We start from the raw sequence: 23364 nt of genomic DNA, 5'->3' as shown, positions 1-23364 counted from the left end.
TGCAACCTCTGCCTCCCAGGTTCAAGCAATTCTCCTGCCTCAGCCTCCTGAGTAGCTAGGATTACAGGCACCCACCACCAAGCCCAGCTAATTTTTCTATTTTTAGTAGAGGTGGGGTTTCACCATGTTGGTCAGGCTGGTCTTGAACTCCTGACCTCGTGATCCACCTGCCTCGGCCTCCCAAAGTGCTGGGATTACAGGCGTGAGCCACTGCACCTGGCCAAAGCCATTCTTTTTATTTTATTTTATTTTATCTTATTTTGAGACGGAGTCTCGCTCTGTCGCCCAGGCTGGAGTGCAATGGCGCAGTCTGGGCTCACTGCAAGCTCCGCCTCCCAGGTTCATGCCATTCTCCTGCCTCAGCCTCCCGAGTAGCTGGGACTACAGGCGCCCACCACCACGCCTGGCTAATTTTTTGTATTTTTAGTAGAGACGGGGTTTCACTGTGTTAGCCAGGATGGTCTCGATCTCCTGACCTCGTGATCCGCCCGCCTCTGCCTCCCAAAGTGCTGGGATTACAGGTGTGAGCCACTGTGCCCGGCCAAGCCATTCTTTTTAAATGTCTGCCATGTGTTGATATAATCTAACAACACTCACAATCATCATCTCCTGGAATCTTCACAAGAACTCTGATTTAGGAACAATTATGCTCATTTTATGGGTGTAGAAAACAAAACACAAAGGATCTAAGTGAAGAAGTCTTCATATTTACTTATAATTATTGTGCTAAATTAGATTGAACTCAGCTTCACGAACTCAATGGATTGTGCTAAATTAGACTGCACTCAGCTTCATGAACTCAATGGACAGTTACTGTGAATTTACTATGTGTAAGCATTACACAGTATCACAGAGTAAACAAAGTGGCATACATTCTCTGACCTCAAATTACTTCCACTCTAGTAATGGAGAAGAGAAACACTCCACTAATGAGGAGATTGTTCATAACCACTGAAATAATATTTTTAGATGACAATAGTGGGAGTGGAAGCAACCATCTAGTAATTTAAAAAGTGAATGGCTGGTGAGGAATAAAAGGCAATGAATATGTAACAGTATGCTCCCTGGACATGTTGGTTGAAGTTAAAAACTCTCAAGTTCCTTTAAAAATGAAATTTGCTCAGTTATATTGAGTCATTCTTTTAGAGACAGCCTTAGGGTAGGGGCATTAATTAGAATCAATTGTAGCAGATGCAAATCTAGCACAGATCTCTACTTTAAAAGGGGCTGGGGTGGGGGGTGGGGAGGAAGTGGGGAACAGCCTCATATGTTTCCAGAAAAAAAAAATTGTTCCAGAAAGATCAAAAAGGAAAGCCATTTACAAAGGGAAGCTACATCAGAAGGTAAGAAAAGTATGAACAGAAAGAGAACAGCTGCTTTCACTAATAAAAACTACATTTGGCAATATATTGTAGTGGCTAAGCACATGGATTTAAACATCAAAAAGACCTGTTTGGATCCAGGCTGTCCTGAAGAAAGTTATTTGGCATCTTTGAGCCTCAGGTTTCTCATTTGTCACTCCTATGACAAATCAACACATGTGTGTATCAGTCTGTTCTTGCAGCCATGAGATTCACATTAAAGCTACATGTAGATACAAGTTAAAAAATGTGAACCTGTGTACATACAATTTTTTTGCATCATGGGGAAAAATAATAATACTTTATATGGTGGTTATAAAGGTTAAAGAGGTAAATGTAAATATAGTTTCTGGGGCATTGTGAGCTCTCAGTAAATTGTCCGTATTGAGATTATTCAGTGAGTTAAGGAGTTGTGCCCTTGAATTTAGTGAATAGTTGGTAATTCACTACTGTCATATTCAATAGAATGCTAGGCAATTTTTAAGATATATTCTACAATAGTGGTTCTTAACTCATGGATAGGGGCATTTTGAGAGTTGGTAGGAAAGGTTTTTGGACATCCCAATCACAGAGGTGGGAGTGAGGAAGTGACATTTGGAATGAGTAGGGATGCTAGCTGTCCTAGACTTCTCAGGAAAGTCCTACATATAGAAGGATGCATTCTACATGATTTTCAAATGTCCCTCTAGACAAAAGGAAAAACCTGCTGATGATCTAGAACCAACTCCATTTTACTGATAATATAAAGAGTTTTGTTTTTTTTTTTTTTTTTTTTTTGAGACGGAGTTCCAGTCTTGTTGCTCAGGCTGAAGTGCAATGGCGCAATCTCAGCTCACCACAACCTCTGCCTCCTGGGTTCAAGTGATTCTCCTGCCTCAGCCTCCCAAGTAGCTGGGATTATAGACACGCACCACCAGGCCTGGCTAATTTTGTATTTTTAGTAGAGACAGGGTTTACTCCATGTTGGTCAGGATGGTCTCGAACTCCTGACCTCAGGTGATCCGCCCGCCTGGCCTCCCAAAGTGCTGGGATTAGAGGCGTGAGCCACCATGCCTGGCCAGTATAAAGAGTTTTGAGAATTTTTGAAATAACTGTAATATGGATTTTCTAGGAATGTAGCTATTATGCACATGGAGAAAACAATGTATGTGCTTTGTTTTGATTGGAATTTACCAAGCATAGTTCACCATTTTAGAAGAATCATGTCACTGCTTTGACAAATTAACACACCTGTGTATCAATTGGCTCTTGTAGCCATAAGCTTTACATTAAAGCTACATACAGATACAAGCATCTAACTTCTTTACTATGCCTTCTAATGTAGTCAAGCCTGATAATTTCATATTATTTCATTATTAATATTTTGCTTTTAATTATCCTAAATATTATAGATAAGGCATTATATTGCTTTTCGAAATAAATTGTTTATGTACATAAAATATATTATCTGTGGATTCCAGATGAGGGTAATAACAAAGGCATTACAAAATATTTGCTATTAAAAGGGAGTGTGGGGTCTGATGGGATTGAGAACTATGCTCTAGGATTATATGTAATGACAAGAAAATATATCAATAGTATTATCTATGATTTGACCCCCCCCTTTTTTTTTTGAGAGAGAGTCTCTGTCACTCAGGTTGGAGTGCAGTGGCATGATCTCAGCTCGCTGCAACCTCCACCTCCTGGGGTCAAGCCATTCTCTTGCCTCAGCCTCCCGAGCAGCTGGGATTACAGGCATGTGCCACCACGCTCTGCTAATTTTTATATTTTTAGTAGAGACAGGGTTTCACCATGTTGCCCAGGCTGGTCTTGAATTCCTGACCTCGAGTGATCCGCCCACCTCGGCCTCTCAAAGTGCTGGGATTACAGGCATAAGCCACCACGCCTGGCTCCATTTTTATAAACAAACAAAACCCACAAGAACTCACTCTTTTTTCCCTCATAACATTTTACAGAATTAGAGAAATAAGAGAGCCAGTAACCCAACTGAAGAGGCCTCTTATGTACACTATAATTCTGTAGCATTTTGATCTCAGGAATCAGATGGTAAATGAAAGGTAAGTTCTCCTCCTGGCTTTATTACTTAAGCCACATAATTTAACTTTTATAGGTCTATTTTTTAAATCTGAAAAGCTTGAGACTTAAGCTACATTATCAATATATAAGATTTCCAGCTTTATGTTTCTATAATTCTAAAGCAAGTTTTCCTGATTATAGGTTTAGGTAGTGTTTCACAAAGCATGTTCCAAAGAACACTGGTATGATAGGACATTTATGGGTATTAAGTAGAGCTCTGTGGTCAATATATTTGAGAAAACACTATTAAAGTTAATCATATTTCTTTAGGTAAGATTTCTTAATTGTTTAACTTGAGTATCATGAGTTTTCAAGAGAAAAAAATGCAGTGTGTAGCATTTCCTACATTTATTTCAGCATAGAATCTCCCCTCTCCACATACCCTGAGAATCTCAAGGGAAATTGTGTTCTGCATAGCAGGTGTTGTGACACACTAATTTAAGATGATGTATGGTATTTTAGAAGTTTTTATTTTCAAAGGAGTCAATCTCTATGCCGAATTTTCAGGCATTATAATATGCAATGGTGAAAACAGTTTCAGGTAGTGATTCTCTTAAATCACATCATATGTTGGAATCTTAACTAATCCTTGTTAGTTCTGTTTGGCATAAAGAAGGAACTGAAAAGGTTAACTAGAGAACACAAATTAAAATGCATGATGAGCGTAAGTCATTTTAGAATCAAAGAGTGAAATACAGGCTCTATCTTCACATCAAAAGATTTGCTCTATTTCATAAATTCTGTAAAAAAAAAAAAAAATAAAGTTTGGTTGGCCCATTGAGTTAAAACAGTTAAATCTAAAAGCTGCTTATGAAAAAAAAAAACACAAGTTATAGAAGGAATATACTATTATATACGGAAGATAAATAGGAAGAAGTTAGAAGATTTGAGATGTTAAAAATATTGTTCTTTCCTAGCTATTTTTGGGATTGGAACACCAATATAGACAAGCTAAATAAAAAAGTAGAATACAATTCTGGAAAGAATGCAAATAACGAGATTATTCCTGTTGCAGAAAAGCATAATTCTTTTTACTAATGATTATTTTAAAGGTCAGCTGGTGGAAGTTTACTGAATTTGTTTTGTGTAGGTGTACCAGCCGTTGGTATTAGTTTAAAACAAAAACAAAGTTTAATGCTTGACATTTAAAGAGTTATTTCATATTATATAAATCGCAAATTTCTTTTTTTTTTTTTTTTTTTTTTTGAGGCGGAGTCTCGCTCTGTTGCCCAGGCTGGAGTGCAGTGGCGCGATCTCCGCTCACTGCAAGCTCCGCCTCCCGGGTTCACGCCATTCTCCTGTCTCAGCCTCTCCGAGTAGCTGGGACTACAGGCGCCCGCCACCATGCCTGGCTAATTTTTTTTGTATTTTTAGTAGAGACGGGGTTTCACCGTGGTCTCGATCTCCTGACCTCGTGATCCGCCCGCCTCGGCCTCCCAAAGTGCTGGGATTACAAGCGTGAGCCACCGCGCCCGGCTTAAATCTCAAATTTCAAAATATAAATTATTTAGTGGGTGGAATATCTGTTGTAAAATTTTAACATCTAGTTTATTTTCCCTGCCATACAGTATGTTTCCGTGCCACAGTTTTCAGCACAAGATGGTGTATGAAAACTAATTTTAGGCCGGGCATGGTGGCTCACGCCTATAATCCCAGCACTTTGGGAGGCCAAGGTGGGTGGATCACTTGAGGTCAGGAGTGCGAGACCAGCCTGGCCAACATGGTGAAACCTCGTCTCTACTAAAAAATACAAAAATTAGTTGGGCACGATGGTGTGCGCCTGTAATCCTAGCTACTGGGGAGGCTGAGGCTGGAGAATCGCTAGAACCTGGGAGGAGGAGGTTGCAGTGAGCCGAGATTGCGCCACTGCACTCCAGCCTGGGTGACATAGCGCTTCATGAAAAAGGATGGGAGTAAGCGCTTGAAGGATGTGCTTGATGGTGTGGAAAAGGAAAGTTGAGAAGTAGAAGCCATGAACAATGTGAACAAAGACACAGAGTTGGAAAGTCAGGGCGTGTATTGCGAACAAGTTTGGATAAGACCTAGTGTGAATGTTTGAGTCCAGATTATAAAGATCCTTGAAAGAAAGGCAGTGGGGAGGCTTTGTTAGTTATCATATGCTTAGAAACACAGGTATAGGCATAATGAACACAATACTAAACTTTCAATGCTATCTTGGATAGGAAAAAGAACTCCTGTTAAGAGGAGACTTTTAAAAAAATTATAAAATGTAAGGGAATCCTTCTACTTGATAACTCAATTTAAATACTGATATTCCTTGGCATATCAAAAACAAACTTTCAAATAGAGAAACAGAAAGAGAGTAATTATCATCAGTTTCTAAAAACAGACTATGAATGTTTTGTTCAAAGTGTCTTGCTTTAATTCAGATAAACATAATTGTAAGATTGCTTTGCTAGAGTTAAAACTCTTAGTTACGAAACTCAACAGAATGCTTTATTTCTTTGGACTCATCAACCATTAGACGTTGAAGTGATGAATCGTTATCTGTGCTGCACTTAGACCGTGGCTATCCAGTAGTTTATTTATGTTGGCAGTGTATCTCACCAAAACACTATGCTTTCCAGCTTCCCCTTCAGCTACTCATGTTCTTTCATTGCTTCTGGTCAGTGAAATCTAAGCAAGTATTTTTTGGGTGAGTCTTCCAGGAAAGTGTTTAGGGGTGGGGTTAATTTTTGTTCTGCCAGGAAAATGAGTGGGATAGCTGGAATCATGATAGCCATGGCATCTCTGTTAATGTTTTTGGTGCCTTTGAACAGAATAGGAAGAATCCCCCATCTTTGCAGATGAGTTAGAAAATTTCCTCCTCTGGGTAGGAGGAATCCCTCAGAATACACAGCCCCCATTCATTTCTTGGTCAGGTGTCTTCACAGTAAATAAACTACACAACTGTAAGGAAAGGAAGCCATGCTCTAAAGATAGCAAACCCAAGGAGAAAAGCAGCCTGGCCTTTGCTGACCATGGATGTGCCATATCAGCATCAGCCCTGCATTGGCTACTTCCAGACTTCCTTTATGTGAGAGAAAAATAACATTTATTTTGTTACTGTTATTTCTGATTTATTTTACTAGCAGCTAATTGCTAGTAAAGTTAAGACTACATGGTATGATTTGAGAATTGCTATCATTAATTAATTAAGCAATTGTTCCTTGTGAATTCTGTATCAGAAATTCTATGATGTGCTAGAGATAAAGACAGAATTTGCAACTAGGATGTGAAAGACAGATATGTACACATACAGGTAATTATAGCATAATGTCATATGCTTGTTCAGTTTGCATACTGGATAGAGACATCTGGGCAAAAGGTTAGTGGGGACTGTGCTTTGATAGACTGCATGCACCCAGAGGGAAACATATCCTAATTCATCTCCACAAATGGGGTACCTCTTTTTAAAAATGCTTCAACCAATAATAATGCTTTATCATTTAGTTCAGTGATTACCAAACTTATTTTAGCAGCCATTAGCCTTCTTTGAAAGAATAATAATACAGAAACACAACTTACTAGTTCAGATGTTTTGGAGAGATCTAACTCAGATTAGATATAAAAGAGAATTTGCTGGTTAATTTAACCACACTTACTGTAAGAGTTGGGCACAGCCTGTTAAGGGAGTACATAGCAGGGTTTTTAGAAAAAGCTTCACAGAGGAAGTGATGCTTGAGATGAATCTTGAAGGATGATTTTAAGAAAAGGACAAAATGGGAAACAGCATACTATGCTGAGGAAAGATACTATACTTTGCATATGCAAAGATATCTAAAAGAGCACATCCTGTTTAAGAAGTGACAGGTGGTTCATTAAAGGCAAGGGTGAGAGAGAGAAGCTGGTGGTTAAATGGCTGCAGGTGGTGGTGGTAAGAGAAGGGCAAATCATTAAGGAACATATATGCTTGTGAAGTTAGGCTTTATTTTATAAATTATGTGAAGTCATTTAAAGAGCAGAGTCATTAATATGAACAGTGTATGTTTTAGGAGGATTTTGGGATTATACTTAGGATACTAAAACAATAGACGAAATGCAAAAAGCTCAGGCAAGAGCTGACAGGCTGACTTATAACTCTAGAGTGCATTAGGATGAAGGGGCTAGATTAATGAAAATATTTACTAGGCAGAATTGGTAGATCTTGGTGAGGCTGGGAGAGAAAAGTGAAGGATTACTCCTAGGATTCTGCATTAGGTGACTATTCATATGATTACATGATTTTTAGCGTGATAGTACCATTTTTAATAAGAGAGGGTCATGCAAGACCAAGAATCAATTTTGGGGAAAAGACAATGAGCTCAGTCATAGACATATGTATCTTGCAATGTGTACAGCCTGTCTAGGTGGAGATATCCAGGAGGAAAGTGACAGTATAGATATAAATGTGTGATGAGAACTCTGGATTGAAGATGTACATTTGGGAGTCATAAGCATAAAGATGGTAGTTAAGACTTGTAGATGTGATCATCTAAGATTTAAAGCTTGTTTGGGTCCAATATGAGAAAGGGGCTCAAAGAGGAAAAGGGATCCATTATGGCCTCCATGCCACCAAGTATCTTCCCACTATGTAGTCAGTGTCTGAAATTGCCGTTGTTTTGATTTATTCTTTTAGGTTAAGGTTTATTTCTAAATAATTACCTCATAAAAATAGCTTTGGGAGGAATTAAACAGGGAAGCTTAATAAAGAGAACAAATGAACTAGGTATCCAGAGACCAGTTTCTAACACTGACTGCCTGGGTGATGTTCATTCAGCAAGTCATTTTGCCTCAGATTCCTAATGTGGAAAATGCAGAAGTAGGACCAAGTGATCTTCAACGTTTGGTAGACTACGATTCCACCAATCATAACGACTTAGTTTAGTTCAGTGATTTTCAAACTTATTGGGCAGCAATAAGTTTGAAAGAACTTATTGAAAGTTCAAAAGTTCTTTCTTTGAAAGAATTTTGAAAGAACTCTCATGCAGAAACACAATGTATTCAGATGTTTTGGTTGCAGAGGTCTAACTCAAGTTAGTTTGGATGTAGAAGAGAATTTACCAGTTAATTTAGCTACATTATGTGAAAAGGTGCAGCTGGGACCTCAGGGATCACCAGAACCTGAGACTGGTGCACCGACAGGAATTGTTCTCTACATTTCTCATTTGAGTGGTGGCTTCATTCTACACAAGGCCATTGACCATTCTGACTTCCTTCTGGGCTCTACTGCTATGGTGGAATAGCCCTTCTCCCCTTAGTTCCACCTGAAAATATCCTGGGGAAGAACTCTGCTTGCTTTGACTTGAGTCCTATGTCCACCATTGTAGCCAAGAAGTTGGGGGATTCTTTGAGCTGTAGCTGCACTAGAATTACCGATCATGGTGCAGGTAGAAATAGTTTCCCCAAAGACAAAGAGCATTGTTCAAAGAAAAAGGTTACTGGGCAGACAAATAGATGGTCAATATATTAACAAATAAAACACAGGCTTTCTTGTTCAGGACCCATTTACCTTGTTCCTTTCGTGTACTCTAGGTGGCTTCTGAAACATACCTTTGAAAACCCCAAGAAGATGCTTGGAGTACAGCTTTAAAATAGTTATCCCTCAGTATCCTTGGTGGATAGTTTCTGGACCCCCTCATACCAAAATCCATGGGTCCGTAAGTCCCTTATATAAAATGGCATATATTTGCATATAACCTATGCATATCCTTCCACATACTTTAAATCACCTCTGGATTACTTGTAACACCTAATATAATGTAAATGTTATGTGAATAGTTGTTATACTTTATTGTTTATGGGGTAATGACAAGAAATAAGTATCTGTACATGTTCAGTAGAGACATAACCATTCACTTGTTTTTCTGAGTATTTTTGATCCTAGGTTGGTTGAAACCAAAGGTATGGAATCCACGAATGTGGAAACCACAGCTATAGAGGGCTGATTATAATCGATTTTATTAATTGGAAAGCATGCCAGTCACTTCCAAGGCCTAGACAAATTGAAGCACTGGATATTCATTGGTGGTGGTGGTGCTTGCCTAGTAAAACAATTTTGGGAATACAGGAGTGTGGTGTTAACTGGTGGGGCTGAAGTGGAGATTCTGAAGTATTCAGGATCAAGGGACTTGAGCTGGGAAGTGTAGAAAGGGGAGGTAGGACACCTGCCTTCAAAGTTCAAAGATGAACTCTGCTTATCATTTTATGGAGAACTGATGGATCACATGGCACACTATTAATAATGGTGAAAAATGTTCATCTTTGGCTAAGATAGTGGGAATGATCCTTGGTGACATCCACAGCCACTTCAGAGAAAGGAACAAGTAGGAGATGGATGGAAAGAGAGTTGATGACCCCAGAAAGGGGCAGAGGCAATGAGAAAAGCCACGTGTCTTGGACGAGTATGCCCACAGTAGATGGTAAGAAATATAAGAATAAGTGGGAGATGGGAGAGAGAGAGGAGGGAGGGAGGGAGGGAGAAAGGGGACTAAATATGTACAAGATAGGAAGATGGGGAAGACTGTAGTTCAGTAAAAGTAAGACTATGTCACTGAAATATAGTTTGGAGGTCCTGTCAGGAGGTCCAGGAAATAAAAATTTGTGATTATCTTGATTAATACTTGCTTTAAAGTTATTTTATTAATAAATATGATGTAAAATATATTTGTTACTAATTATACCTTACCGAATACACTTAAATGTGACATTTTTATTGTTATGTGGCTATTAGTATGGAAGTATGTATTAAATAAAATCAAATTTGCCAGGCGCGGTGGCTCACACCTATAATCCCAGCACTTTGAGAGGCCAAGACGGGCAGATCACTTGAGGTTTTGAGACCAGCCTGACCAACATGAAGAAACCCCGTCTCTACTAAAAATACAAAATTAGCCAGGCGTGGTGGTGCATGCCTCTAATGCCAGCTACTTGGGAGGCTGAGGCAGGAGAATTGCTTGAACCTGGGAGGCGGAGGTTGAGGTGTGCTGAGATCGTGCCATTGCACTCTAGTCTGGGCAACAAGAGCAAAACTCTGTCCCCCTCCTCCCCCCAAAAAAAAATCAAATTTAGTAGATTATCAAATAGTACTAATTTTCTTTTTCTTTTTTTTGAGGTGGACTCTCACTCTGTTGCCCAGGCTGGAGTGCAGTGGCGTGATCTTGACTCACTGCAACCTCTGCCTTCCAGGTTCAAGTGATTCTCCTGCCTCAGCCTCCCAAGTGGCTGAGACTATAGGCACACACCACTACGCCAGACTAATTTTTATATTTTAGTAGAGACGGGGTTTCATCATGTTGGCCAGGCTGGTCTCAAACTCCAGACCTCAAGTGATCCGCCTGCCTCAGCCTCCCAAAGTGCTAGGATTACAGGCATGAGCCACCACACCTGGCCAAATAGTACTAATTTCTTAAATAAAAAATTGAAATCTTTGTCTTTTGAATAAGCTGCTCAACAGAATTTCAGAAAAGAGACAAAAGAACAGTTACAAGAGATCTTATAGGACCCGCTACCTGTGTTACCAATAAAACATGGAGAGATAGGAAAATTTATTCAGCTCAAACATTAATTGCTAATTTGGAAAAGACACAGGTGGTCTCTAGAACACAAAGCACATTTTTCTTTAATTGAGTAGGAATAAATCAATTCTCTAATAATACAAATAAACATAATTGTTATTTCAGAACAAATTGTACCTATATACTGCTGCTATTAAACCAATTTGGTCAAAAAGGCCACACTTAAGCCAGAAGCTTCAGTTGGATAAATCATTTCTTTAAAGATATTTTTTTTTGAGATGGAGTCTCATTCTGTCACCCAGGCTGGAGTGCAGTGGCACGACCTCGGCTCACTGCAACCTCCTCCTCCAGGATTCAAGCAATTCTCCTGCCACAGCCTCCTGAGTACCTGGGATTACAGGTGCCTGCCACCACGCCTGGCTAATTTTTGTATTTTTAGTAGAGATGAGTTTTCAGGCTGGTCTTGAACTCCTGACCTCAAGTGATTAGCCTGCCTTGGCCTCCCAAAATGTTGGTATTACAGGAGTGAGACACTGCACCCAGCTATTTTCCTATTGCATTATTTCTAATCTTAAAAACTGCAATAACTGACAAACATGAAAAATCCTCAGAAATGAGATATCAAAAGCAGGTTACTCTCTGTAGCAAACTTTGATCCACTATAAAATTGCTTTTTTTTTTTTTTCGAGACAGAGTCTTGCTCTGTCGCCCAGGCTGGAGTGCAGTGGCACGATATTGGCTCACTGCAAGCTCTGCCTCCCGGGTTCATGCCATTCTCCTGCCTCAGCCTCCCGTAAACTGCTTCTTAACAATGGCTAAAGTCCTACTCATTTGTTGTCATTTCTGGGATGTCTTTTGAAGCAGAATCTTATGAGGAACTTTTTTTTTTTTTTTTTTTTTTTGAGACAGAGTTTTGCTCTTGTTGCCCAGGCTGGAGTGCAATGGCTAGATCTCGGCTCACTGCAAACTCTGCCTCCCAGGTTCAATTGATTCTCCTGCCTCAGCCTCCCGAGTAGCTAGGATTACAGGCGTGTGCCACCACATCCCACTAATTTTGTATTTTTAGCAGAGATGGGGTTTCACCATGTTGGTCAGGCTGGTCTCAAACTCCCGACCTCAGATGATCCGCCACCCGCCTGGGCCTCTCAAAGTGCTGGGATTACAAGCCTGAGCCACTGTGCCCAGCCTGTTTGTTTTTTAATCTCACTGAAGACAATTTCTTGGCGTTTGTATAGTGCCAACTATCTGAAAACTATTATTTCTCCAATGTCATTCTAATTGCAAATGAGAAAAACAGCAATCTATTTTTTGGATAATATAGTTAATATATAGAAGTATTGCTTGCCTTTTGTTTTTAGTGAGTCAATCAATTTGATATGGTATAAAGAGGACATCTTTGAGAGTAAATTCTAAACTTAACCTGCATTAAAATAAATGATCCTATGACAACATCCACTGTCCACTATTAACTCTGAAAGTTACAATTACCCCTCCCCGCCATGGATTGTGATGCATTTACTACTTAAAATTTAGAGGCCAACAAAGAACATCCCACACATAAAGTTGACCTTCAGGACCACCGAAGTCCACCATTTATTAGTGCTTCTTTAACATCCACAATGGCCCTGTGATTTTTCCCCACCTGTCACTACTGCTAGGCAGCCTGTGAGAGTGGGCAGATGTCAAATGGCTCACGTGTAAATGCCAGTGCTGTCAGCCCATCCTCCTAGACATTGTTGTGACTATTAATTTTGTGTCACCTCTCATACTTTCATTTCTGGTTTGTTCTGTGAGAATTTCCTGTTTATGTGTCAGCTTCCCCTACAATGATTGTGAGTTACTTAAGAAAAGGGACTATATATGCTTGGCTGTGTGTCTCCAATGCTAAACATAGCGTCTGGAACATAATATGCCCTCCATATGTGTTTATTGTATATGAATGAAAATTCATTGAATACTCATAGAAAATTCATATAAATTTATCGTTATTTAAAGATGCTTAAATCTGTGAGGCTATCACATTATCTCATTTACATTTTTTCAGGTATTTCTTTTCCTCTTTCCTTCTATAATTGGTAGTATTTCTCCTTGGGAGGGAGTGTTTGTGTGCTAAGGAGAAATACTGTGGCAAGATGCCATTGAGGCAGGTCCACTATTTGGACTCGTGAAGCGACTTGCTTGGCTTTGCTGCTTACAAAGCCAAAGATAATTATTCATCTTATGTCAGCCTAGACTCTTAGATAGTTGGGAAAGAGTGAGACTTCTTTCAGGCTTAAGGCCATTTTGACATGTTTTACAGAAGATGGTGTGGGGCTGGCGTTGCTAGGGAGGGAAATGGAAAATCAACATAGGTAGAAAAGAAAGTAGTCTGTCGTCTTGTGAACTGAGGGGCTTTTTTACTCATTCATTCACCTTTCCTGGTGCCAAGATGAAAGTGGTGCAATAGTTCTGCAATTGTGGACTCTTGTAACAGCTGTTCAGTTTTAGCTAAATGATGATTTGCATTTTTACCGCACCTTTTCCCCCAAGAGATGAAGGCATTTTACATTCAGTAATAAGGCCTAAGATGAATTGCAACCAACGCAACGTGCTTAGTGTGCTAAACACTCCTGTGGGGGAAAAAATACTGAACATTGTTAATATACCCTTGACCAACACGGGTAAATACACGAGCCTGGGCATGCATTGAGAAAGAGATTAAAATTGTGCAAAACTGCAACAGCAGTACTCTGCCTCTACAGCCGGTGTAATTTGCTTTTTGGACTGCTGGCGGTAAAAGCTGAAGCTGGCCCACAGAAACAAAAACAAACCCCAGAAACTTAAAGTATCACAGCCACGTTCACCAAGTAAACACTACTATTTCTAGTTTACATTTGGATGTTTTCATTCTGTAGATGGCATGGATAAACTACCAAACAACAAACTAAAGTCTACAACGAGAAGGGAGAATTAGAAAATAGGACCGGGTTATCTCTGAGCGTCACAGGTTCTTTTATTTACCTTTCACGATACAACTTACAGATGTTACACATTTTTAAAAAAATCCACCGAAGATGGCAGGAAACATTTCCTTCGGTCATTTCACCTCACCTGGCGTCTCAGCCACCTAGACCTACGCGCTGCTTCGCCGTCAGGTCGCCTCGGGCGAGGAGGGTGCAGTAAACAGCGCCCACACAAGAACCCGGGGTGAGGCGGTTTCCCGTCTCTTCCGCCAAGGCTATGTGGATGTGGGTTTTTGAAACCCTACCACTCTTCTCAGCCCCGCTCCTCGCTCAAGCCAGGAAAAGAGAGTGAGAAAACAGCCACAGCAAGACAGAAAACTAGCAAGAAGCCCGGGCCTCCGCGCGCTCACCGCGACAAAACACGGCGCACGGGGGGCGGGGCCAAGGCGCGGCGTAGGAGCTCCGCCCCGTCACCGCCCCGCCTCCTTCCCCTCACCCCAACTCTCCGCGCCGGGGAGTGACTGACTCCCGCCAGCCCCTCCACGTCAATCAATCCTCCTCCTCCTTCTCGCACTCTCTGCACCTTGTTATTAATCTGAATACCGATATCGCCCGGACGCCTCTCCCCCGGCCCTCGGGGGTGTGAACGTGTGTGAGCGGGAGCGAAGCCACCGAAAGCAGGCGTCTCTGTTCAACCTCGGCCCCAGCAGCACCCGGCGCAGCGGCAACCCCCGCAGCGGCGGCAGCCCCAGCACCAGGAGGCCAAGGCCAAGGCCAGGCTCTGCGTGGCTCTCGGAGCAGTAGCCGCGGCTCCGGCCCTGCGGGGGCGCAGCTTCCTTCGGCTGGGGCCTTCGCGCCGGCGGCCGCGGCCCCGGGGCCTCTCCTGCGCGCCTGGGGTCACTGTCCTCGAAGCCCGGCGGCGCGGCCCTCGTCCCCCTTCCCGCCCCCTGGTCTGTCTCCTTCTCGCTCCCTTCAGCCGCCCTCCGCGCCGCCGCCTCTGCCGTTCGTCAGGCGGCCCGGCCCGGCCCGCCCGCCCAGCATCCCCTCCGGCCGGTGCCTCTCCCCCCCGGCGGGCTGCCTGCATGTCTTTGCTGCCCTCAGCCCCGCCGCCACCGCCGCCGCCGCCTCCCCCGCCGCCGCAGCACCAGCACCAGCCGCCCCGTCGCCGCCGCCGCCGCCGCCCGGACCCCGGCGCGCTGAATGCAGGTGAGGAGGGGGCGCGGACCCCCCGAGACCCCGGGCCCGGGTTCCCTGAGCGCCCGCCCGCGAGCCCCGGGTCCGGGCCCAGTGTGCCGCCGCGGCTTCCCCTCGGGGCGGGCGGGAGCGAGGCCCGCCGTGGGTGTTTGTGTTTGCGTCTGCGGCCGCGGCTCTGGAGGGGAAGCATCTGTGGGGGCCTGGTGCGCGCGCGCGCGCGTGTTTGTGTGTGTGTTTCCCCTGCCGCGGGGAAATGGCTGCTGTTGCTTCTTCTGGGCCAGAGGAAGAGAATGAGGTAGAGTGTTCTTTTGCCTCCGAGTAGGATCGAGAGTGTTGGGAAGAGGAGCGCGTCCTCGGGGAAATGAGGTGGGAGAGGGACAAATGTGCGTGTGGGTGTGCGAGTTGGGACTTTGGCGGGCGGGGAGGCGGCCCGAGGACCCACGGCGAGTGGGTGTGTGTAGGGTGACTGGAGGGGGCGGCGGGGCTGACCCGCGTCTCTTCAGAGGCGGGCGAAGGTTCCGGGGTGTGTGTGTGTGTGTGTGTGTGTGTGTGTGTGTGTCGGGGGTGGCCTGGGGCCGGGACCCCAGAGTAGCGTGTCCCTCCCGCTTTGTGGCTGAGGCTCCCGAGCCTCGCAGGTGAGAGCTGCTTCTCGGGGGCCGGCCGGGGAGGGCTGAGTGAGTGCGGCACACGCGCGGCAGCGGGGCTGGGAGAGCTGCGGGTCGGTGCCGCGCCGCCGATCCCGGGGCCGCCGTTCCCCCGCCGCAGCAGGAAGCGCGCCGGCCTGCAGCGCGGCCTAACTGCCTGGGCGCCCGCCCGCCTCCCAGTCGCCTCCCGGGACGCTGAGCCCGCGCGAGCCCACGGCGCTGCCTCGGGCCTGGGCAGGTGAGGGTCGGAGGCGGGACTCGCCGATTGCCGTCGCCGTGGCCGCCTCCGCGTCTCCTGAGAGGCAAAGGCTTATTTTGGCGTTCCAACTGCAAGCCTTCGCCCGGCCGGCTGTGGGACCCGAGGGAAAGTCAATCAGAACCGTCAGTCTTGGGAATACGCGGTGTCGTGTTCCCTTCTTTTCATCCTTCCCCTAAGGCTGTGTGGAGGGACTGAGTAAATATTTTGAATTTTTGTTGCAAATACTTTGCTGTTGGTAAGATTTTTTTTTTTTAAATTAGACAAACATTGTCTTGGAAGGGCTGAGGAAGAAAGGGAAACTGGCTTTCCTGGCCTGTGGTATTGGTGGGATTGGATGGATTTTGTGCATTTGAAATTGTTTTAGCCTGCCTCCTAGGGGGAGAGGCGTGTACGCGCCGCCGAGCTGAGGAGCTGGGTGAGGAAGAGGAAGTTACTGGAGCTGTCATCCTCCTTAACTCGGCTGGCTATTGAGCTTAGACTGTTTAGGTGGATTGTGTTCAGGGAGTTTAGCTGAGCCGTTTGTACACATTGGAAGCACAGTGTTACATTTTACCGTATTGCCTCTAGTTATCGTGTCAATCAAGATAGGCTCAACAAACACGTTTTCCTCAGTCTCCAAAAACTAGATCAAGCAACCTCTGTTGTCTACTCAGCATGTGCTGCTGGAAAACTATTTTGAGAATAGTCTAAGCAAAACCCAGTTGTAAAGATAAACCTGCTGCCAATAGGTCTACAGTGCATTTCAGAACCAAATACAAATGGCATTTGGATAATTATTTGCTAATGTGCTTTTCTACTCCAACCTCATTACATTTGTATGTAGTTAGATCATTTAGCTAGAACCCTGCTATGGATAAAATCATAATACAGTTTCGATCCTTGTAGGCTGTACTCTGTGTCATGGCCAGAGATTGCTCTTTGCACCCGGTCTCACAAAGAAATAGTGTATGCTGTTCACGGGGAAGTGGAAGGAAGAGAGGGAGGGGCGAAGAGCTGTTCTCTATTACCACTACTGGAAAAACAATTTAACCTACGTAGTGGGAAAAGGACTTGTTTTACGGACTTCAGTTAGCATCCCAGCTGTGTGATTTTTTTCTTAGCTGTTTGACCTTAGGCAACATATCTATAAGCCACAGTTTTATCAGTCACAGAGAGCTAATACCTTTATAGTAAGGTCATTTTGAGAATAGAAAGAAAATATACGTTTGGCATATAGTAGATGCTTAGTTAAATTTTAGTTCTGCCTCCTGCAGCCCTGACTATGGGCATTGAAGAGCCTTTGCAAACACAATATGATTAATTATTTAGAGCAATATTAAGTAACTATAACGTAAAAAAGACAATGGAATCTTTCAGAGTCCTTCAATGCACAAAAGGTATATATATAAACAACTTTAATGTATATGAGAATTCTTTCTAATAATAAAAATAGTCATTAAAGTAGCCTAGTTATTTATAAAAAGTCATACTTAATTTTTTTTTTCATATTTTCAAATAGACCATCTCTCAGTTTCATTATTCTTTATGATTTTCGTTTTGTAGCCCTGGAAAAAAATTTTCAACCTCTATATAGCACATATATGTTTCAATACAGTTAAACATTAAAAAGGATCAAGGAACCAAAATTTACATAGATCCCCAAAGTTTAAATGCTACGAAAAATGCTAGCTCATGTTAATTGATTTGGTAAACAAAACCTCTTAGAATATTTCTCTGAATATAAGGTAAAATCTTCTGTCAACTTAATTTTCAATAACTTTCCAATTTTATTATGTTGTCTGGAGTAGGAAATGTGTTCATTAAATTTTAACTGTGCTGTGTGGAAAAAATAATGTCATGGAGAGGTATGGAATTTAAGGTAAAGATAACAGAAAAGTTAATATAAAGATTGTTTTCTTTTTGTTTTGGGAAAAGACAGGACAGAGAATGTGGGAGTTTGATTGGTTTAAGTTTGTCATGGCCTTATTTACAAATGCTAGGTCTCCCAGTAGGGCTTACGTAATTTATTTGTATCAATAATGATAAGCTTTAAAAAATCTCATTTTCTAAAATTCAAACTAAAATTTAAACACATTCGGTATAATTTTTATGCATATTTTTATATAAAAATTTCTGTGAAGGTAAGAGTCACAGGATGGGGGGGGAAGCTCTCATCATTGAGGGGCTTGAATTTTTATAAATAACTAGGGGCAACTATTAGAATGCAAAATGTGATTTTCTTAAAGTATGTGTTGTGGGAGTGTGTATTTACATTGAACAGAATCTTCTGCCATATGGTTATATTTAAAGGAATAATTCTTACCTTAAAACTATAAATGATACTTTTTAATACCTTAGAAACAATGAAATAGAAATGAATTTGCTCTTATTTAGTATTTGGTAATTTTCATTGGACTTTATGAATTATTTTAAAAGACTATAATTTTTTTTTTTAATTTGGGAGAACTGGGAAGAACATTTCTCTGTAGTAATCATGAAAACAGATGATATTGAACTATAAAGATATTTGGATATGAAGTGGAAGTACTAAGGTTATTATTTAGACTAAAGGAATTATGTTACAACAAAATCAAGGTGGAAACTTGTTTAGATTTTAAAATTTAATGTTACTTAAATGGGCTTTTAAGCAATCTTTCCAAAATATCTGTTATTAATGTCTGTAATTAGGGAGAATTGGAATACTTAGGAATTTCTGTATGTATTACTTTGGATAATGCTAATCAGAGTAATAAATACATTCCAAAATTTCAAAGAAGTTTACTTGCTTTCATGACACTTCCAGTGCAGATGTTTACTTGCTGTCATGACAGTTTACTTGCTTTCATGACAGTTCCAGTGCAGGTGCTCCTGGTTAGCAGGTTTCTTGTGTCTTTCCTCTGTGTTGTTTAGGGACTCATACAACTTAGATCTTGTGACTCCAGCATTTCTTAGGGCCTTGGAGTCCTCCCTATTGCCTGAAGACCATTTCTTAAGAAACTTCAGACTTAAATGACAACCATTCCTCCAAATTTTATTGGCAAGATTTGTCACAGAGTCTTATTTGAATGCAAGGGGAGTGGGAAATGTCCCTGGCTGGTGGAAAGCTTGGCTATCTCTGCTACAAGGGGCATTTCATGGTGTTATTTTAGATGTCAGTATATATTTATGAAATTACATCCAAAAGGTGAATTATGATAGTTAAGAATTGCTTTCCATCTTTAAAGAGTAAAATTGGGTGTGAGTGGAGAGGTGGGGAGAGGAGAAAGGAGAGGAGTCACAGGAGTGGGAGGGGGAAGCTCTCATCACTGAGGGGCTTAAATGACAGGTGAGTTTCTGTAGCTATTTAAAGATATAAATTTTTCAGAGAACATTACAGTTGGATTCTGTAACCTTTAGTGGGTCTCTCCTGTAGTATCCAGTTATTGATTGTCATTGTGCTTTAATGAGTTCTGGCAGTATGAGTTATTTCTCTTTGTATTTTGAAATCAGTTCAGATCAGTAGGACAAAACTCTGAATTTCAGTTTCTGGGTATAGTTTCATAGGAAACACATTTTTTGAATTTTCTTCCTCTGCTATTGGGATAGATGATGATTATTACTTTATACTTTGAGGGAAATCTCATTTAGGTGGACCTTACCATATTCTCTTGTTTGTTGCTGCAGTTTTTATAATTCTAAAGTTATTAAAATTAATACATGTGAGCCTTAACCCAGAAAGAACAATAAAATCATCAAGTAAACAACAGAGGCTTAATTATTAATTTGTGCTCATTCTTCGTGATGAAAATACTACAACTTTCTTTTACTAACTGCACTGACACTGGACCTTTAATACAGTAAATGGCATTTTATCACTGAACAACTTTAATTTCAATTGAATCACAATTTATTCTGTGACCGCACAGGGTTATTATAATGTGAAACCTCAGCTGTATGTCACCTTTACTTATTTATTATTCTAAGAGTTTGGTTAGGGATCTCTGGGGAGTTATATATAATCTCTTTATTTCCCAAAAGGAAGATTTTGGAGTGGTCTGGTTAACTTCTCCATGGTAAATACTTCTCTAACATCTTGCATCTTGAAAATTAAAAACCTAATCTGAGGACCCACTCTGTACCTATTATTATACCCAGTTCTGAAGAGAAGTATGAAAGATGTAGAGGCTTATAGTTTGTGAGTAAGGGAGATAAAGCATATAATTTACTTATTTCAAAACAAATGAACTAGTGCAAGTCAATATGATATAAACTGTTTATAGACATTCTGAGACATAAAATGGAATGTCAGTTGGGTCAGGAATTATTTAAAGGGTTGCTTTTTTTTGGACAACTTTTATGAGGTATAATTTAGATACCTTAGAAGTATCCATTTAAAGTGTACAACTCAGTAGTTTTTAGTATATTAACAATTGTGCAACCATCACCATAGTTAATTTTAGAACATTTTCATTAACTAAAATATAAATCCTGTATCTTTCAAGAGTCACCCTTCATTCTCTTATGCCCCTAGTTCTGGGCAATTACTACTTCCTTTCTCTATAGATTTGGCCGATTTTGGACATTTTGTACAAATGCAATCTTAATATATGGTCTTTTATGATAAGCATATTTCACTTACCATGTTTTCACGGTTCATCTGTGTCATAGCAAGTACTTCATTCTTGTAATGGCTGAATAGTATGTCAGCATAAGAATACACCACATTTATCCATGAGCTAATGGACATACACTTTTTGGCTATTATAAATCATGCCTCTGTGAACATTCATGTACAAGTTCTTATGTATGTATGTTTTGAATTCTTTTGGGTATGTACCTAAGAGTGGAATTGCTGGAACATATACTACTTTGTGTTTAAATTTTTGAGGAACTTCTAGACTGTTTTCCAAAGCAGTCGCAGTATTTTACATTTCCACCAGCAGGGTATGAGAGCTCTAATTTATCCACTTCATGCCAACAATTGTTATTATCTCCTTTTTTCATCATAGCTCTCCTAGCAGGTGTGATTTGATCCTGGTTTTGATTTGCATTTCCCTGATGGCTAGTGATGCTTTTTATGTGCTGTTGGCCATTTGTGTATCCTCTTTGGAGAGAAGTGTGTGAAAAGACTCAAATTCTTTGCCCATTTTTATAATGAGTTTTTTTTTTAATTATTGAGTTGTAAGAGTGTTTTATATACTCTAGATGTGTTCCTTATATATGATTTGCAAATGTTTTCATCCATTTTGTGAGTTGTCTTTTCATTTTCCTGATGGTGTCATTTGAGGCACAAACATTTGTAGCTTGATGAAGTGAAATTCTTGTTATTATTTTTGCTGTGCTTTTGGTGTCATATCTAAGAAATAATGATTTCTTTAATCTAATCGATCTATCTATTTCTAATCTATATCTAATCTATTTCTAATATATCTAATCTAAGGCGACAGATATTTACTTCTCTGTTTTGTCCTGAGAGTTTTATAGCCTTAACTCTTACATTTACATCTTTGATCCATTTTGAATTAATTTCTGTACATGGTCTGTTGTAGAAGTCTAGTATCTCTTTGCCTGTGGGTATTTAGTTTCCCCAGTACTATTTATTGAAAAGACTGTTCTTTCTCCATTGAATTGTATCACCACCCCTGTCCAAAATTAATTAACTGTAAGTGTGAGGATTTATTTCTGGACTTTTAATTCTATTTCATTGATTTATATGTTTATGTATGGTCTTGACTACTGTAGCTTTGTAATTGAGAGGTCTGAGTCCTCAAACCTCAAAGTTTTTCCTTTTGAGAAGAAAAAAAAAAAAACTCTTTTTTTCTTTTTCAAGATTGTTTTGGCTATTTGAATCTCTTGTATTTCCGTATCAATTTTAGGATCAGGTTGTCCGTTTTTGCAAAGAAGTCAGCTGGAATTTTGATGGGGATTGTGTTAAATCTGTACATCAATTTTGGGACCACTGCCATCTGAATATTAGGGCTTCCTGTCCATGAACATGGGATGTTTTTCTATTTATTTAGGTCTTCTTTGTCAACAGTGTTTCATAGTTTTCAGAATATAAGTTTCATACTTCTGTTGCTGCATTTCTTCCCTAGTATTTTATTCTTCCAGATGATATTGTAAATGGAATTTAAAAAATTTGGGGGGTTTTTGCATGGCAAGTGTATAAAAATACACTTGATTTATGTTTGTTGATCTCGTATCCTGCAACCTTGCTGAATTTCTTAGTTCTAATAGTTTTTTTTTTTCTTCTTTTTTTTTTGAGACAGAGTCTCACTCTGTTGCCCAGGCTGGAGTGCAATGGCGTGGTCTCGGCTCACTACAACCTCTGCCTCCAGGGTTCAAGTGATTCTCCAGCCTCAGCCTCCTGAGCAGCTGGGATTACAGGCACCTGCCACCATGCCTGGCTAATTTCTGTATTTTTAGTAGAGATGGGGTTTCACTGTGTTGACCAGGCTGGTTTTGCCGACCTCGTGGATCCATCCGCCTCAGCCTCCCAAAGTGCTGGGATTACAGGTGTGAGTCACTGCACCCGGCCAGTTCTAATAGTTTTTAAGTGGATTCCATAAGATTTTCTACATACAAATATCATGTCACCTGCAAACAAATGAAGTTCCAATTCTGCTTTTCCAATATGGATGCATTTTAGTTTATTTTCTTGCTTAATTGCCCCGGATAGAACCTCCAGAACATTACTGAAAAGAAATGTCAAGAGAAGTCACTTGACTTGCAGCAATCCTAGTCTTGTTCCCAGTCTTAGGGGGAAAACATGCCATCTTCTGCCATTAAGTAGATATTAGCTGTGATTTTTTTTTTTTTTTTTTTTTTTAACTGCTCCTTGTGGAGAAGGGCTAGCCCATACGCAGGCAGTGTGCGGAAAGTAGTGAGCTATAAATTTTTCATTAATAGCCTTTATCAGGTTGAGGAAATTCATTTCTTAGATTGTTGAGTGTTTGTTTGTGTGTGTGTGTTTGTGAGAGAGTGTTAGGATTGAGTTTTGAGAGAATTGTGAAATGTGGATTAGAAAAGTAAAGATGCTATGTCAGGTAATAAGGGGCAGATAATAATGCTTATCTTGCTGGAGGAAGCGGGGCTAGATTTTCCTCTTTTTCTCTCTCCCTTTCTTCCCCATTCCTTTCTTGTTTTTGTTTCAAGACGGAGTCTTGCTCTATCGCCCAGACTGGAGTGCGGTGGACTGATCTCAGCTCACTGCAACCTCCGCCTCCCAGGTTCAAGCGATTCTCCTGCCTCAGCCTCCTGAGAAGCTGGGACTACAGGCTAATTTTTGTGCTTTTAGTAGAGATGGGATTTCACTGTGTTGGCCAGGCTAGTCTCGAACTCCTGACCTTGTGATCTGCCCACCTCAGCCTCGCAAAGTGCTGGGATTACAGGCGTGAGCCACCGCGCCCAGCCCTTTCTTGATCTTTAATCATC

The 23364-nt window shown here is 41.2% G+C and overlaps 1 protein-coding gene across 1 annotated transcript in view; it reads left to right on the top strand.

The window, feature by feature from the left end:
* The first annotated feature begins 14746 nt into the window (after positions 1 to 14746).
* CNOT6L (CCR4-NOT transcription complex subunit 6 like) overlaps positions 14747 to 23364 on the top strand; it is a 107664-nt gene continuing 99046 nt past the window's right edge. The window contains exon 1 of the mRNA XM_030819037.1: positions 14747 to 15081. The gene's annotated coding sequence lies outside the window, so the exon portion shown is untranslated. The remainder of the gene's footprint in view (positions 15082 to 23364) is intronic.

Source organism: Nomascus leucogenys, chromosome 9 (assembly GCF_006542625.1).
Source record: "Nomascus leucogenys isolate Asia chromosome 9, Asia_NLE_v1, whole genome shotgun sequence".
Classification (NCBI taxonomy): Eukaryota; Metazoa; Chordata; class Mammalia; order Primates; family Hylobatidae; genus Nomascus; species Nomascus leucogenys.
Note: the sequence above shows the minus strand (reverse complement) of the source record. Positions and strands in the feature narration are given on the sequence as shown.